Genomic DNA, 18,940 nt, shown 5'->3' with positions numbered 1-18,940 from the left:
GATGGGACTGGACTTGGAATGCTACACTTGCTTTATGGTGACAGGGCTCTGGGTAATGGGGAAAGAGTTTCCAAATATAGGACTGGTCCTCAGTTTGAGACCAGAATGGACTGGGGATACATATAACATAACATGACCCAAAGCAGCAGTGAAGTGGCAGGCTAGTGGCCCAAATAGAGGCACAGATAACAGAGAAAAACTAAGATATGATGAATAAGCTCAGGTGACACCAATACTGGAAACTAATAAGAAAGTGAAATTCTGCAGAAAGAAGTGGCTACACCACAATGTGAGAAATAGAACACAACTAGGTCCAAAACCTACTCACAGAACCAGTCTAGAAAGCAAAATATATTTCCTTTTGTGGTAAATTACAAATCACACTTACTCAACAATCACTTTCATTCACTACCAAACTTTTATTAAAGCATAAAGTGTGTCAAAATAATGTCATTAGGTGCATCATTAGATCCTTGTGTCCTGATGTGGTGTATAGATCACACATACACACAGTCCTTATGTCAGTCATGTGGAAATTACATTTCCTGGTTATATTGCTGATATGTTACCCATTGAAGATCTTGTTTATATTAAATTTTATAAATATCTCCTTTAAAGGGAAGTTGAGGCAAATAGAATATGATAAGATTTAGCAGTATATACTGCTTTGTCTACAAAAACCATAACTACTCTATGTAAGTTTCATATACCCACATATGTGAGGAAGATCAACCTATCCAGGCAGAAGTGGTGCGTAAACTTAGAGTGCCTCTGTACATACTCATCAAAACACTGAATTCTATTTAAAATTTGGAAGTCACATTGTTTATGAGGATGGGAGATAAACATTTGTTTCTAAGAGAGGGTTCTGTAGAGGTTAAGGCACTGTATTAGGTATTCCATCGCTATTGTGTGGGGAGGTGAGAGTGAATGAACTCCTTCCCATTGCCTAAAGGACTTGGTATTCAACAGATGGAGTTATTAGCAAAATTTTTGTGATATGACACAGAAAATGCTAGTGTCCTAGAAAAGTATAGTGCCTATAAATGTAGGGAATACATATAAAAGATATCCCAGAAGCCTGTGGAGAAAGAGGAACATTCAACTCTGGCACTTGGAAGGGGAGGACTAATAATAAGAAGAAAAATCTAAAATTTTCTTAAGGTAGCAGAAACACACCCCTGTATCGAGTTCGGGGTAAATGAAACCAAGGAGAATAAACATTGAGAGAAGTGTTTAAGCTTAAATTTAGCTTTATACTAAAAGCCAAGACATTGTATTTTCTTTCTCAATAATAGATATTTGTTGAATATCAATCACACGCAATTTGCTATTTGAAGATCCCTAATAAATCATTTCTCTACTTTTTTCTCTTTGATATATTTCCTATGAATTCCTCGCTCTAGATGTAAAAGTGAAATACATCCAAAGAATGAAATAAAAAAGTAAAACATGAAACCCCAGGTGATATGTAGCTGATAGGGCAATGGAGGTGATGCATCATTTGTCAACGAGTGCCAAGAAGACTTCATCTACTCTATCCTTGAAAATATATTTAAAGGGCCTTTCTCTTCACTAACATCTGTAGCAATCTGCCAAGATTTCCCTGAGCCTTTCATTATGCTAATGTCATCATGTTGATGCATCTCATATTGAAAAGAACTTAATGACAAAGAAGTTTGGTAGTAATTCTGTGCATAACAATTTAAACTATATAAAACATTGCATTTAAAAAAAGTCTCTATGGTAAACATTTGGTAGCAAGTTCCTACATATATTAGATATGTGTTATATTATACTAGAGGCCCGATGCATGAAATTCCTGCAAGGGGCTCGGCCCCCACTGCTGCGGAAGGTTGTCTGGTCTAATTAGCATATTACACTTTTATTATTATAGATGCGTTGTACACATTTTATATACATGTATTATATATGTTTTGAGCCCGGCCGATGTGGCTAAGTGGTTGAGCGCTGATATGTGAACCAGGAGGGCACTGTTCCATTTCCAGGCAGGGCACATGTCCAGGTTGTGGGCTTGGTCCCCAGCTGGAGGTCTGCAGGAGGCAGCTGATCAATGATTCTTTCTCATCATTGATGTTTCTGTCTCTCTCTCCCTCTCACTTCCTCTCTGAGATAAATAGACATATATTTATATATGTTTTGGGACTTAACATTGTTTAACCATATTTCACTTTCTTTAAAGTTTAGGCTACAAATATACTCTAGTCCAGGAGCTCTAAAACAATAGACTACATTGATCACTTAATGAGCTCATGAAAAACCATTATCCTGGTGCTGCTCCCAGAGATAAGACAACTAAGGGAAGGTGGGGAACCTTAAAGAAACCCTCATGTCATTTTGAGCAGTCAGTACATTTACCAGGTTTTGAGAATTGTTTGTAGTCAATTACATGGAATGTGAAAGGATTAGGCAGGTTATTAGAGGATCTCAGGTAGGGAGTTATTTCCAAGATCAAAAGCAGAAAGAACAAAACTTAGAATCTGATGGTATTTTATCAATATTTAAAATTGGACTGTAATTTCATACGATATCACATTTAATAAAAATCTAGATAAGAGTATTTTGTATGTAGCTAAAGAAAATATGAGATGAGGAAAAATAGTTCGCATCATTGTTGAGAATGAAGGTTTTCATACATTTTTTATATGATGACGAAGCACATCCCCTCAAGTTGACAAGTATTTCAAGAGATGACAATGGCCAAGATTTGGAAGCTGCCCAAGTGCCATTAGTAGATGAATGGATAAAAAATTGGTGTTACATGTACACAATGGAATAATACTCAGCCATAAACAAGAAGGAAATCTTACCTTTTGTGACAGCATGGATAGTCCTAAAGAGCATTATGCTAAGTGAAATAAGCCAGTCAGAGAAAAATAAATACCATATGATTTCACTTATAGTGGAATCCTATGAACAAAATAAACAAACAAATAAAATAGAAACAGACTAAAGTCTATATAGAACAGACTGATGGTTATGGTGTGGAGGGTTGGGGGAATGGATGAAATAGGTAAAGGAATTAAGAAAAACAAAAAAAACACAAATAGACAAGACATCAGTATGATGATTACTAGAGGGAAGGCAGTGGGAGCAGGTTGGTGAGGGTAAAGGGCGGGGGGGGGATAAACTGTAATGATAGGAGACTAGACTATGGGCGGTGATTACACAATACAATCTACAGATAATGTGTTATAGAATAGTACACCTGAAATTATATAATTAACCAATATAACACCAACAAGTTCAATAAAATATATATTTTTAAAAAGAGATGACAATGGTCATTAAAAGCATCTAATTCTCCCTACCTGTATTATTTATTCCCCCAAATAAGTACTTTATAAATACTCCCATCTAGATTTTTCTGTTTAGTAACAATGAACTTTAATAGTTTGTCTAGTTTTCAAATTCAGTTGATATTAACATTTTGATTTCCATATCAGTCTCTTTTGAATACCAATGCAGTAAATTAAGCATGTAAACCAAATCAGCAATGAGTAAAATACCAAACTTTACTTTCTGTTCCTGCAAATCTTTGAACCAGACTCCGGATTTTCATGGCCCTAAAAATGCCCCCAAATTTCTCAAGCTACATTTTCCAGCTCATATTACCAATGTAATTTTTAAGATTTAAAATTCTCATTTATGTATTTCCAAATAGCTTTATTTTCCTATCACTTGACTTATATCTGTGCTTCATAATGATAAAAAATATGTTCTCTTTAAATCAGAATAAACATTTAGGCACATTTCAAATAATCTGATAAATTTAGAGATTGCTTGCTTACCCTAAATCTAGTAACAACATGGAATTGTTCCGTTATTCTCTGAAATTATCTAATGTGCTTTGTTCAGGGAAGTTTAGATTACTGAAGGGATCTCAAACTTAGTCTTACAGCTTAAACTAATTTTTTGACAAATGATAGCATTCATCATGATGGCAAATAACAGCCTCCAAAGGAAAAGCTAGAAAATGATCTGATCTGTCTGATTCTAGACGCACTGTGGCTCGGTCTGCAGCTGATGTCGGGTACCTGTGCTCAGGGGGATAACCTATGACTCCATGCTTTCCCAGGGCTGTGCACTCACTGTGGCTAAGACAGGGACAAGGTAGCATTTTCCACGTTTGTCTGGATGTTTCATTACAGTGTCCACTTGTAGCAGGATTGATGGTTCTGCAAGGGAGTGGAAAGATCAAGCTGCTTTATAATGCTATGTCAGTCAATTCTCAAACTTTAGTAACATTTTAATGGGAGATTTTGCCCTTGGATGGGTGCCCCCTATCAAATACAATAGAGAGAAGAATGCAGTTCTGCATGCAGCCTTCAGGATTCTGAGTAAAAAAAACAGGCATGGGCCATGCCTGCAAAGGCACTGCAAATGCACTGATCATCATTGACCCACTGAGACATTTAAGGCTGACATAATTCTGAAACATTAGATTAGTTGAAAGGATTTGTTCCATTAATTCTTAGACAGTTAACATTTCGTATATAAAAAAGGGTAATTAGCACCAAATTGTCTTGAATCCCACGAGAAGTTTTTGGCCTTAATACTGCCTAAAACTGTGCTACCCAAAGGTTACTGTTATTTATTGCTATGCCTTCCATCTTTAATAGGAATCTATTCAATAAAAACTACCAAGGAGACTTTTCTGCTGCTTTCTTTAACATCCAGAAATCAATGACTTGAAATAAGTCCATCAGTTAAAGGCTAAAATGTCCTTTCTGTAGATATACTTTTGCCCAAAATATAAATTGCCTTTATTTCCCCCCAAGAAGCAACAGTGGTGAATAATGATTTCATTTTAAGGGAAAAAGTTTTTAAGGACTAAGGATGGAATAATTACAGTGGGTTCAACCCATTTGGAATGAAAATAATATATATTAAATAATTGAGATAGAGTTGGAATTCTTAATATGCTGCAGGCTTTGTGACCAAAAATAATAAAAATTTAGTTAGTACATTCAATTTTCATCTGTATGCCTAAAGATTACAAATAACCCAATAAATTATTAAAATTTAAATTATACTGTATCAAGTAACTGTGACTATGTCTTCCTTATTTTAAAATACTGGAAGATAGAAACTTATTTGCTACTAGAGGAACAGTGCACGGGTCCCTTGGCATGGCCTGTGGGGATCGGGCTGAAACCGGCTCTCTGACATCTCCTGAGGAGTCCTGGATTGCAAGAGGATGGTTCTCAGGTGACGCACCCCAGAATTGGGTTCCCTCCTCTCTGGTTCTGGGTGTGACACCTGAGAACCGCAGCAGCCAAGTCTCCCCAGCTTGGCAGCCCCTGCATTGAGCATCTGCCCCCTGGTAGTCATTGCACATCATTGCTACCAGCTGGTCAGCTGGTCACTTAGCCTTTTATATATATAGACTAGAGGCCTGGTGCACAAATTCATGCACGGGTGGGGCCCCTCTGGGTGGCCTGTGGGGATCGGGCTGAAACCTGCAGTCCAACGCTGCCTGAAGCTTCTACCTGCTGTTCCCACTCATCCTGGCCCCACTGCACCTGCCACAGGCTCGCGCCCAATCAGTCCCGATCAGGAGAGGCTCGAATTGCTGCGGCAGCGTTCACCAGCTGTGAGCCCTGCTTCTGGCGCCCTCCAGGGGAGTGGCCTGTGGGATCAGGCTGAAACCAGCTCTCCGACATCCCCTGAGGAGTCCTAGATTGTGAGAGGGTGCAGGCCAGGCCAAAGGACTCCACCAGTACACTTTTGGGCCAGGGAGGGACTGCAGGAAGGCTCCAGGGTGTGTCTGGCCCATCTCGCTCAATCCAGATCAGCCGGACCCCAGCAGCAAGCTAACCTACCAGTCAGAGCGTCTGCCCCCTGGTGGTCAGTGCATGTCATAGTCACTGGTCGACCAGTCAACTGTCTGCCCCCTGGTGGTCTGTGCACAACATAGCGAGCAGTTGAGCAGCCTTAGCATATCATTAGCATGTTATGCTTTGATTGGTTGAATAGTCGACTGGTCACCAGACAACCAGACACTTAGCATATTAGGCTTTCATTATATAGGATTATATCTTTAGCTCTATTATAAATAATTTGTTTAATTCTACAAATTATTTATGAGTACCTACCATATGCTAGCCTGAGAATGTGCCACAATAAAAAATTATTTTAACTTTCATTTTATTTTGACAATGTTCCCTTTTAACAGGTACATAGTTAAAATAAAAATCTACTAAAATAGGTAAGAAATATGTAATACATACAATAACAGACTTTGTATAGACTTTTTCTTTAGAGCCAAATATTTCAGTCTTCCATAAAAAACTAAAGTTGCATAATTCTTATCTAAATATTTTTAAAAAAGGAAATTCAGTACAAAAGTAATGACCACATTACAAATACTAACTTTGATTCTTTGTTCTTCAACAATTTTACGTAATATGCAGTGTTTCAGACTATTGTAATATTTCATTTCGTTTTGTTTTTAGATAACATTAGGAAAAATATCAACTTAATCATAATGAATTTAGATTGTATTAAATTGATTCACCATGTATAGATTTATTTCTGACATAGTTCTCCATTATGATGTACTACTGCTTTCTTTTCTACCCAACACAACTAAGGAAAATGAAAATGATCCATTCCCATCTCTAATAAGTTGTTTCTACAGTAGACATTCAATAATCACGGGCTGAATTTAAAGTGTGTTTTTATCAAGGACAAGTCTCTTGATTTATAGAATATTACAGGTGCAGATACTTTATACATTATTAACTAAATTCTTTCCATTGTTCAGATTATTAAATTGCAGACTGAATGGTTTATAAAATTTGCTGATGGTCACCCATAAGAATAATGTTTTTGAGACTCATCAATGTTTTTCTTATGTCACTTGCTCATTCTTCATTTTGCTGAATGGTATTCCTCTGTGAGGATATTACACAGTTTATCTTTTCAGTTTCAGATAAGCATTTAAATTGTTGCCAGTGTTTGACTTTATGCATAGGTTTGATGCATTAGTTTACTAAGGTTGCTGTGGTAAAGTATCACAAACTATGTGCCTTAAAACCACAGAAATTAGAGTCCTACAATTTGAAATCAAGGTGATGACAGTATAACTGCTACTTTAAATGTAAATATATATTAAAAGTGGTTTCACCATTTTACATCTTCCCTACAAAAGTATAAGCATTTCAGTTGTCCTGTCTCATTGAAACCCTCAGGATGACTAGTCTATTTCAGTGTAGACAGTTTAGTGAGTGGATTGTAGTATCTCATTGTGGATTTAACTTGAGAATGATGATTTTCAACAATTTTATATGTGCTTAATACTAGTCATTCATATATTTTCCTGTGTGAAATTTCTGTTGAAATCATTGATCATTTTAGTTGTCTTATCTTATTACTAAATTGTAAAGGTATTCACGTTTTCAGAATTCATATATTATTATTTCTTTAATTCTGTGTCTTGAATATTCATTTTCTTAACATGCTCTTAGCAGAGTAGAGGTATTTCATGTCAATAAACTTTAATTTATTAAGTTTCTTCCTTTAATGTTTGTGAATTTTGTTTTCTAAGAAGTGTTTATTTACCCTACCTCTTAAGATTCTTATGTGTGTATCCTTTTAGATTTTGATAGATTTAGTGTAGATTAATTTTATTTGTATAGAGTGTGAGGTAAGAGGTAATATTGTCTTTTGTCTCTGTTGTTATATTTTTTTACAATTGAATCATTCTGATACCTGTATCAACACATTTTCATTCTGTGATTAGGGATTTCCTGCTGCACAATCTCTTCTCTTCCATTGATGTATATTGTCCCTGCCATCTTGATTACTATATAGCTTTATAGCAAGCATTGGAATCAGATCATTTATGTCCTCTGGCATTTTTCTTCTTTTTACAAATTATTATTTCTATTCTAAGTCATGTGCTTTGATTGTATCAGGCTTGTCCGGAATTAAACACACACACACACACACACACACACACACACACACACAACATGGAAAGAATTATAGCCTTAATAATATTGAAAGTATTGATCCATTAAGTGGAAAGTATTCCATGAAGTGGAATATTTCTTCACTCACTGCATTCTATAATTTCTCTCAGCAATATTTATAAGTTGCAATGTATAGGCCTTTCATTTAAAAATGAATCTATATTATTAAGTAAGTAGTTTATTTTTTTGATGATTGTGTATATGATATGTTTAGACTGCATTTTAATAAGATGAACTTCACATAACATAAAATTCTTAATTTTAACCATTTTAAGGTATGCAATTCTATGGATTTTTTGACATTCAAAATGTTCTGCAATCCTCAACATTTTCTAGTTCCAGAAAAATTTTATCACGTCATATGGGAATCCCATACTCATGAAATAGTGCTCACCCATTTCCCCTCCCTATAGTTCCTGACAAACTCTAATCTTTCTGACTCCATGACACATTATACACATGAATATGAATATATTTTTTCTTTTATCTAATGTCATTAATTTTCCACATTGTTTTACTATATATAGTCATTAAAAGTCTACTATGATAATGTAAACACATTTTCCTGTTAAAATTTTTCTACAGCAAAATAATAAATCATGATGAACATCAAGTAATTAAAATTATGTTCAAAATGTAATATCCAGCCTCTCTTTGCCTTGTGCTTCTATATATCTGCTAAGGCCCCATAACTTTCAATCACACCAGTTTCTTTGGTATGACGCTTCATTCTAAACATCACACTCTCTGTCTTATTCTTCAAAAAGAATGTTTACAAGTAACATTAGTACCATAGTTTATCTATTCAGTCTCTTATATTTGACATTTGACTAGCAGACAAAAGCTTTTGAAAAGTTTGAAATTTTCACTTTTCAAAACTTCCGTTTTCTATTTGTTTCCTTTTTAAAATATATATATATATATTTATTGATTTCAGAGAGGAAAGGAGAGGAAGAAAGAGATAGAAACATCAGTGATGAGAGGGAATCATCATTTATTGGCTGCCTCCTTCATGCCCCCTACTGGGGATTGAGCTGCAATCCCAGGCATGAACCTTTGACTGGAATGGATCCTGGGACCCTTCAGTCCACAGGCTTATGCTTTATTCATTGAGCCAAACCAGCTAGGGCTCTCTTTGTTTCTTAAATGAAAAAGTCAAAATGGGGAAATTATAAAAGATACCAAAGATGATTTTTTTTGCAGTTTTAGGTTAGTTTTTATATTACAAAACTTTGCTAAGACCATTTCTTTCTATATCTATTAAAACAATTAACTTACATGTCTTGTTTATCAGGTGGGTTTTTTGACAACTACATTATAAAGCACATAGCAAAACTATTTAATTCTGGTTACTAATGATAAACATGAAGCCATTTTTCTAAAATTACACAACAAGTCATCATACTATTGTGAGATGCATAAATTCCCAAATATCAGTTTTATATATAACTTCTGAAGAGATAAACATTTATATTTGAATTACATGTCCGTGTGTTCTTGTTTTTCTAACCCAAAAGAAATACAGCTGTTACATTGTTCTTTTCTATAAAGTCCTGTTCCCAAAATAAACTTGTCTAGAAGCAGCAAAGATCTTTCCCCAGACAGATTGCAACTTTCACCAATCCCCACTAGCATAGAAAATGGTAACATCTGCATTTAAATTACTTACTTATTCAACTCGTTTGTACAAAAGTGTATTAAACTTAAACTTCAGTTCTGGAAACTGCTCTGAACCTAGAGGACAACCCATTTCATATAGTTCCTCCAACAACTCGTCTCCAGTAGCTGTCAAACCAATAATCTACACAGTGTTGCATTGCAGCCTCATTCCAATGCAGCATCTTGGAGAGCCAAATAAGAAACTAGTCCATAAAGTAGGCTTTTCTAAAATGTAAAAAGCAAAATGTTATTACTATTTGAGACTATCTGCCATCCTTTCAAAACATCTTAGCGGAGCTGGTTCCCTCTGGCTCGGATGATTGTTTCACACCATCTGTTTGTTAAAAAGGGGCCTAATCATTAACATTTAGTAGCCACTTTGGAAACAATTTCAAAATATATTTTCCATAATTGCAGGCTCATTCGATCTCACTTCCTCAGTTGAGCAGCTTCTATGATAAATATACCGTATCTTCATGTCTGAAAAAATTGCTAATTACCAATTTAGTTATATTGAGCAAATATTGAGATGCTACTATGTGTGAAGAACTCTGCTATCGTATGAGAGGTTTAAAAAAAAAGAACAAATAAGACTTGGATCTTTATTAAAGAAACTTGCAAAGCAAATATTGTGGAGAGACATGATTATAATCAACAAGGAAGGAGAATGTCCTAACTGACATTGTAAAAAATATTATGCCCTGGCTGGATGGCTCAGTTGGTTGGAGCATGGTCCCGCAAACCAAAAAATATTAAGTTATTGCTATATTCTAGAGAAAAAGTGGTTTTGTAGATATGCAGATATCAAAGGAAACTTCTCATAGAGGAGAGTGTATTTCAGTTGACATGTAGTCAGAAGTATTTTAGTTAGTTTATAAGAAATAGATACCTAAATTTTAGAACACAAAAGCGGTGTAGAAATAGGTTTAGAAAAAAATGAGTTTAGAAAGTAACTGTCATCTACATGTAGAAGTGAAAATTGGGGGACAATGTTGTGAAAATTTTTGAATAAATTATTTTGTTGGATAATGGGAATGTGAAACCCACATAAAGAGACACCTGTATTTTGTTGAAAGTTGGTAAACACCACAGATTACTGTGATTATCCAACCTTTATTTCAAATATTAAAATAAAGATGCGAGAAGAAATCTTTCAGTAGGTGAGAGAAGAAATCTATAAAGAAGTTATAGGAACCAGGAAGACCTTAGTACTAGTGCAGTGGGTCTCAACCTTAGCTGCACATTAGAATCACCTGGGAATCTTTTTAAAATCCTGATTTCTGGGCCTCATCCTCCGGAAATTCTGCTTCTTTGTTATGGGGTGGGGCCACAACATTAATAACAAAGAAACAGAATTTCTGGAGGATGAGGCCCAGAAATCAGGATTTTTTTTTTAATATATTTTATTGATTTTTTACAGAGAGGAAGGGAGAGGGATAGAGAGTTAGAAACATCGATGAGAGAGAAACATCGATCAGCTGCCTCCTGCACACCTCCTACTGGGGATGTGCCCGCAACCCAGGTACATGCCCTTGACCGGAATCGAACCTGGGACCTTTCAGTCCGCAGGCCGACGCTCTATCCACTGAGCCAAACCGGTTTCGGCAGAAATCAGGATTTTAAAAAGATTCCTAGGTGATTCTAATGTGCGGCAAGGTTGAGAACCACTGTACTAGTGAGTTAAATAAAAGTCTGAACTAAAATAGTGATAACAGTAGGAATACATATGCATTATATGCTTTCCACTTATTGGTGTGTGTGTGCATGTGTGAGAGAGAGAGAAAGGGAGAGAGAGAGTTTGTGTGTGTGTGTGTGTGTGTGTGTGTAAATGACAATGTTAATGATTGCTCAGAAGTATCTATATAAACCATAAATACCCCATTTAACCAAAAGTGGTACAGGAATACTAAGAAAATGCTTGTTTTCCTGAAGAAAGTTTATCTTCTTTTATCTCTATGACTCACTTGTAAGAATGGGTTCCATCCATCTTTGAGTCATTCCTCTTATCACTTAAAATCAATATTCTCAGAATTGTAATTATCTCTTTTATTTAATTAAACCAAGTACTTTAGATCATAAAACCATATAATCATCCTTTCCTCTGCCCCTCCCATTCACATAATCTTAGTCATTTATAGCAAAGTTCAATCTATTTTTCTTTAAAAATGTCTCACAAATACAATGTCTTTCTTTTCCTTCATTCCAATGCAACTACCCTAATTCATATCCTCAGGAGTTTAATAGTTTTCCTATCTCTTTGCTCTACTTCTATAAAAATACATCTCACTCAATGTTACCATATCAATCTTCCAAAGCTAGGTCAATATGTGTGTGTTGAGGGGGAAGTGGGTATCAGTGCCACATTGTAATTGACACCCATAAACTTAGGTACCAGAGAAAGCAACCTAGCTCCAACTTCAAGTTCTGCTACTTTATAACTACACAATGACCTAGTAGATTAGTTTATCTTTACATCAGTCAGCATCAGACTGTCATATAAATGCTCCATAACACCAGACATAAACACTCAGTACAATACCTTCCATGCACTATTTCTTATGCAGGTGTTTCCAGAACAGCAACAATTTAGTTATCTTAGACTGGAGTGTCTGCAAACTATATATTTGACCCAGACCTGCTCCACATGTGTCTTTTGTTTTCTACTGCTGCCAATAATTTCAACGAATTTAGAGGCTTAAAAATAACACAAAGTTTTTACCTTACAGTTCTATAGATGAGAAGTCTTGTCCCTCTGGACTAAAAAGGTGTTGGCAGGCTCTGTGTTTCTCCAGAGGAGAATAACACTGTTGATCCTTCTGACTGCTGGCAGAATTTAGTTACTTGTAGTGGTAGGACTGAGATGCCCATTTCCTTCATGACTATGAGCTGACGGCCATTTCAAGCCCAATGTCAATGGAGAGAAGCAGTATATGCTCTTCATGAAGACAGAGGGAAGACAGTGGGTATTTGCTAACCAATTATATATTCTATATATTCTATCATACCGTTTGAAATATTCAGCAGATAATCTGTGTTAAGGGTTTAGCATTTTCCCTGATATATAGTGCACCAGTCAGAGTTCTCCAGAGACATAAAATCAACGGAATGTATGTAAATTACAGACATATTATTAAAAAAAAAATCTTCTATTTCTCTTCTAACATCCAATGAGGCACTTCTGACACCAGATGTGTGGGGGTTTATCCACAACAAGCAATTCTCTGACACCGGCTGGATGTCCTATAATTTAACACAATTCCAACACTATCTACCTGAGCAACCATCGGATTCTGTAGGTTAAGGCCCGGTTCTACAAGACAGCCCTCACTTAAGATGCTAATCCCAAATCCATATTGTCACCTTTGTTTCTGACTGACCAGTTATAAGTCAGAGCTTCCCACAACCCCTTCGTCTGGTTTGATCATTGGTGAGAACAGCTCACAGAACTAAGGAAACGTGTTTACTTGCTAACTTACAGGTTTGTTACAAAGGATATGAATCAAGCCAGATGAAGAGATAAAGGTTGAGTTTCAGAAGGGTTTGAGTACAGGACCCTCTGTCACCACAGAGTTGAAGGTTTGCTACCCTCCCAGCACAAGGATTTGTTCTTGCTCACCAACTCAGAAGCTCTCCAAACCTTATTCTTTTTTGGGATTTGATGGAGGCTCCATTAAATAAAAATGTTTGATTAAATTATTGGCAAGTGGTGATTAATACAACCTCCAGCCCTCTTCCTTCCCAGAGGTAGGAGGGTGGGCCTAAAAGTCCCAACCCTCTATAATTATATCTTTAGTTCCCTTGGCAAACAGCCCCCATTCTGTGCTTCTCTAGGGGCTTTCCAAAAAGTACCTCCTTAACATAAACTCAGGTGTGGTTGAAGGAAACCTGATAAGAATAACAAGACACCCATTTCACCTTTATCACTCTAAAGTTATTTCAAGGATGTAATTGTTTCTATACAGTTGATATTAATTACTTATTGGATAATACTTTATTCTATATAGAGTAACTGAGATAACTCAAACCAAATTTAGTCTTGGAAACAACTCACAGGTACCTAGCAAAATGTGGAGGTTTAATGTCAAGCATAAATTGGTATGTGCGTGACCCTGCTGTTAGGAGACTTCCCACAATGTGCCCTTTGCACTTCTATAGACCTGGCTTAGTGCACTCAAATAACAAGGTCTTCATTATTGTTTTCATCCAGATAGCTCTCAGGATCATTTTATGCTGCTGGAAATTTTGAAAATAAGATAATGCAGAAATCGAGTAGGTCTTCCTATTCCACCTGGTTGCCCCTTAGTAACAAAAAAGTTGTTCTTATACTTACTATAGAAAGCAAATTCCTTAAGCTTCAGGTTCCTCAGCTGCAGTGCTGCCTACTGCACATGGAGCCTCTATCTAGATTCATCACATTACTCCATGGGGCCGGGACATCAAGTACAAATACCAGTATCCTGCCGCTTCTGCTGCCAGCTATGCTGGGACTAGTACGGTTTTAATCTCAAACACAGGAATTCTGGTCTTTGTCAGCATCCATGGATCTGTGGCAGGTTAATTTACTAGAATTTATGGTTATTTTGTTGAGTGTTTGTTGATTTAGGAATTCTCTTCAGTGTCCAATTTATATAAGTTAGGTAAACATAAACATCCCCATAGCAGGCCATATAGATACCATTGTTACAAAATGTTTTTGCAAAAGTAATCTTTGTTTTGTAGCATAATAATCTGGTGACTGGACAAAATGTTGGACTGCGGGTGAAGAAAACAGAATTCTCGTTCCTGCTTGGCCAATAATTAGCTGTTAGACCTCAAGTAAAAGGAAATGTAGTTATTATTCATTGAGCATCTGCTAAGTTAATGTGTAATTTCAGTCTCATGTATACTACCCATATGAAAGGTGTAGAAACTGAGGCAGAGAATGCTAACCAGTTCACTTGAGTATATAGGGCTAATGTGGAGCAGATAAAAGATTGGGTTGAGGAAGTCAGCTCTGGAGCTATACTTTTAACCAATGCTTTTTTGTTTGTTTTGTAAAATAAAAAGATTGTGAATGCTGGAAACAGACATACCTGTGTTAATATATGATTCTGCCACTATTCTCTTTGTGGATCAAATCACATAAGCCTCTAAGCCTCATTTCCTATCATAGAATGTGGAATCTACTTTGAAGGGTATTTATGTGAATTAAATCAGATCATAGAGTGTGCTGGGCACACTATTGGCTTTCAGGAAATTTTAAGGTTCTTTCTCCAAGTGGTTCTATAATATGTACGTGGCTTCAACTGTTTTATGTTTAACCTTGTATATTTTACTTTAAAGTGTTAAGTAAATGTTCTCATTTTGTATAACAGCTTTTTCAAAATTATTTTGCATTTCAAAAACTTTTTTCACTACTTAGTTCAATGATAAAAGTCAGAAAGTTTATATTACCACATTCTGTGCTTTTTGAAATAATACCCCAAATCAAGGATTAAATAAAAATTCCCTGACACTCAAATGTACATAAAAAATGTTAGATGTGGTCATATAATTTAATGTTTGAAAAATGACACTTTCTGAAATAATTTACTTAGGAGGTCAACTAATTCTTAGAAGATAGGTATTATAATTCTTCACTATGAATGATTATAAATTTGATTTTTATAACATATATAAAACCCTGACTTAGTAATGGTGTATCCATCAGTTAACAATGTGTTTGTTATAAAATAAGCTATAATGCTTGATGAAAACACTGAGTAGTTCATAAAATCTATGCAGCTTGAATTGGTCTCATAATCTCTTTGCAGTTAGAGAACAAAGCGGTTTATGTTATTGCATGTAGTATTACTAATTTTGATCATTTAATTATCAGTTATGTTTAATCCACTTACAAACTTTGAGAGCTCATACATATTTTAAAACAAATGAAAACAAAAAGACACCTTGGGGAATGGTTTATTATATTGATATAATTAAACTGCAGGCTGCCAATTAAGAACACATGTATTATTGTGAATTTTTAAGCTTAAAGACAGAAAAAGGAAATTACATAAATTCAAAGAAAATTGCCTAACTAAAAACTGAAAGAAAAAAACTTTAAAGTGATTGTTTATAAGCAAAAAAAGGATTGATTTTTTTCCTGTATAGAAAGAATGTAGTCTTAGACCATTACATGATAAACAATTTAATTTAATAATGTATTATTAAATAAAATCGTCTATTTTTAAATTTTTTTTAATATATTTTATTGATTTTTTTACAGAGAGGAAGAGAGAGGGATAGAGAGTTAGAAACATTGATGAGAGAGAAACATCGATCAGCTGTCTCCTGCACCTCCTACTGGGGATGTGCCTACAAACAAGGTTTATGCTACTAACCAGAATTGAACCTGGGACCCTACAGTGTCCAGGCTAACACTCTATCCACTGAGCCAAGCCGGTTAGGGCTAGAAATGGTAATAACACACCAGCATATCCATTTCAGCAAGCAAGAGTAGGGAGGGCGGGATATTTATGTCTCTGGGTGGGTCGGATGGAGGTGCAGGCGGTTGCAGGAAGCTGGGTCTAGAGCTGCTTTTCTCAGCTGCTTAGTTATCTCCTGTGACACCTGAAATGAGAATAACAGGAAAACAGCAGAGAGGACAGGAGCCTCCAGTGGGGACAATAGAAAGTACTGAGTGAAGGGCAGAAACTGAGGGCAAGGGAAAAGTACAGAATCTGCCTAACTGTTAGGTCCTAAACAGGGTTTGGCTGGCCTGCGACCCAATGTGCTGCTGGATCTGCTGCTGCTGCATGGCTGCGGGAGGCATCAGCGTCCCTGAGGCTGCTGGAACTGGGCGTGTCCTGCCAGGCCTGCAGCCATGCCAGCGCTGCCTTCCTGCTGCTGCTGCTGCTGCTGCTGCTCCTCCGCGGCATCTCTCTGTGCTGTGGTTCATTCTCGCCACGCTGGGGTTGCGCCCCGGGTTCATGATGTTCAAGGCCTGGCCCTGGGGGTTCAGGCCTCCCATTGTTGCTGCTGCGGAGGGACAGCAGGTCGTGGCCCGCTGGCTTGCATGACGTTCAGGTTCTGCAGGCTGGGCTGGAGCTGAAGGTTAGTGGGCTTCCCCGTGGACACTGATGGGGGCGAAGTTCTGGCCGAGCTGAAGAAGCCAGCTAGTGACATGCTTACAGGCCAGGGCTGGGACTGAGTCGGAGGCTGTGGTGTCTGGGGTGTGTTGGGCTGCTGTGGGGGTGTCCAGGGTGGTGCTCAAGGAGGGGATGGAGGACTGCTGAGGCACGTTACGGGTGTTCATGGTGGCATCCGCTGGCGCATGAGCTACCCCTGCAGCAGGCGGTTCCCAATCCGCTGCTGGCGGAGCCGGAGGCGCTCCTGGCGGAGCCGGAGGCGTTGCTCGCGGAGCTGCTGTTTGATGTCGAGGCAGAAGGGAACGGGGCATGGGTTTCCTTGGCATTGTTTGGCATGGTAGCAGCAAAGGGCGATTAGCTGCTTGCACACTGGGCAGCCTCCACTGGCCTTACGCTGGCAGCGCGTGGCGTGCCGCACAACATGCTTCATCTTCTGGCAGTTGGCCCGAGAGCAGTTGGCGTCGCGGCACTGGCGGGCATGCCTCAGGGTCTGGATGCAGCGCAGGAGGCTCAGGCGCCGAGCCTCCTGGATGCTCCTGAACTGCATCGCCCCCTGGTTGCCGCCCTCACCGCCCTCCTCGGCCTCTTCATCCGGGCCCAGCCCCACCTTCACCATCTCGTGGGTGTGGCCCTTGGTGTTGTAGCAGCTGATGCAAAGGTCGTAGTCCTGGCACCCGGGGCAGTGCCAGCCTGTCTCCGCCCGCGGCTTGCACTCAGTGCAGGTGAGGACACAGCGGTCCTGGCCCTGGTTGTGCGACTCCACCAGCATCGCTAGGCAGCTCTCTCTGTCCTCGTGCAGTTCCTCCTTCGCTCCTTCGGCGACCCTCACAAATTCCTGAAAGCAGCCTCGTTGCTCGTCCCCAGGCTCCTCCAAACCTCGGCTCCTGGGTGCTCGCGCCTGTGGGAACTGCACTTCCGGTAAGATGGCCGCTCCCATGGTGCTCCGCGGCAAGGCCCATGGGCACCGCCATCTTTCCAGTCACGGCGAGTGGGGGAGGGGCGGACGGAGAGACAAAATAAAACACAACCAGCTCCGCGTTGGCTTTCGATAGGCTCCGGCCTCTCTATTTTTAAATTTTGAGCTAAATTTATGTGATGGTTCAGTATAAATTTGAGAATTCAAAACATAGTGATTAACTTTCAACTTGTTTTCGTATTGGAGGCATATTTCAGATAGAGGCTGCCTGGTTTCATAGAAATTATTGAAGAACATGATAGCAGAAGTTTAAAGCACATCACGAGAGGACAGAGTCTTATTTTCTTTCTTTATGACAACCTTCCAAACTTTTGACTCTTCACCAAGAATCCCAAGATTTAGTCTAGAAGATTTTATTTTTACAAAATAATTCAACTTGCTTTACTCATTTTTAATATTGCCTGAATAGATTTCCTAAATGTGTTAATTCCTACCTTAATGATTTGCTGTGTAATTATTTTTATCTACATGTGGTTAACATTTAGCTCACATGTAAATTTGTCTTTCTAGGTTGAATATCCTTACAATGACTTTTCTTTTACTATCATATCATGGTAGAGAAGACCCCATGGCCAGAGACTTGGAGTTGAAAATTGATCTACCTATTGTCTGTATCACATTTTAAATGACTTACTTTCATTGAGATACAGTTTACTTATGAATTTAAAGGTTATGTTGTATGGATTAAATTATTACGTTAACTATGTGGCATAGCAATTAATCAAGTGATAAACTCTCAGCTTAACTGATTCTTTATAGAAAAGTACCTTTGGTTGTTTCAGTATTTTAACTTTTTTTTTTATTAAATCTTTATTGTTCAGATTATTACAGTTGTTCCTCTTTTTCCCCCCCATAGCTCCCCTCCACCTGGTTCCCACCCCATGCCCTTACCACCCCCCCCACTGTTCTCGTCCATAGGTGTAAGATTTTTGTCCAATTTCTTCCCACACCCCCCACACCCCCTCCCTGCCAAGAATTGTCAGTCCACTCCCTTTCTATGCCTCTGATTGTATTACATTCACCAGTTTAGTCTGTTCATCAGATTAGTTATTCACTTGGTTTTTAGAATCACTTGTTGATAGATATGTATTTGTTGTCACTTTGTTGTTCACAATTTTTATCTTTAATTTTTTCTTCTTCCTCCTCTTCTTAAAGAATACCGCTCAGCATTTCATATGATTCTGGTTTGGTGGTGA

The 18,940-nt window shown here is 37.9% G+C and overlaps 1 pseudogene; it reads right to left on the bottom strand.

Moving 5' to 3' along the window:
- Positions 1-16,637: 16,637 nt before the first annotated feature.
- LOC139013485 (histone lysine acetyltransferase CREBBP pseudogene) lies at positions 16,638-17,705 on the bottom strand (annotated as a pseudogene).
- Between the last annotated feature and the right edge of the window lie 1,235 nt (positions 17,706-18,940).

This window comes from Myotis yumanensis, unplaced genomic scaffold (assembly GCF_028538775.1).
Source record: "Myotis yumanensis isolate MYYU_CA2020_CCGP unplaced genomic scaffold, mMyoYum1.0.hap1 SCAF_7, whole genome shotgun sequence".
In the NCBI taxonomy this organism is placed as follows: domain Eukaryota; kingdom Metazoa; phylum Chordata; class Mammalia; order Chiroptera; family Vespertilionidae; genus Myotis; species Myotis yumanensis.
Note: the sequence above shows the minus strand (reverse complement) of the source record. Positions and strands in the feature narration are given on the sequence as shown.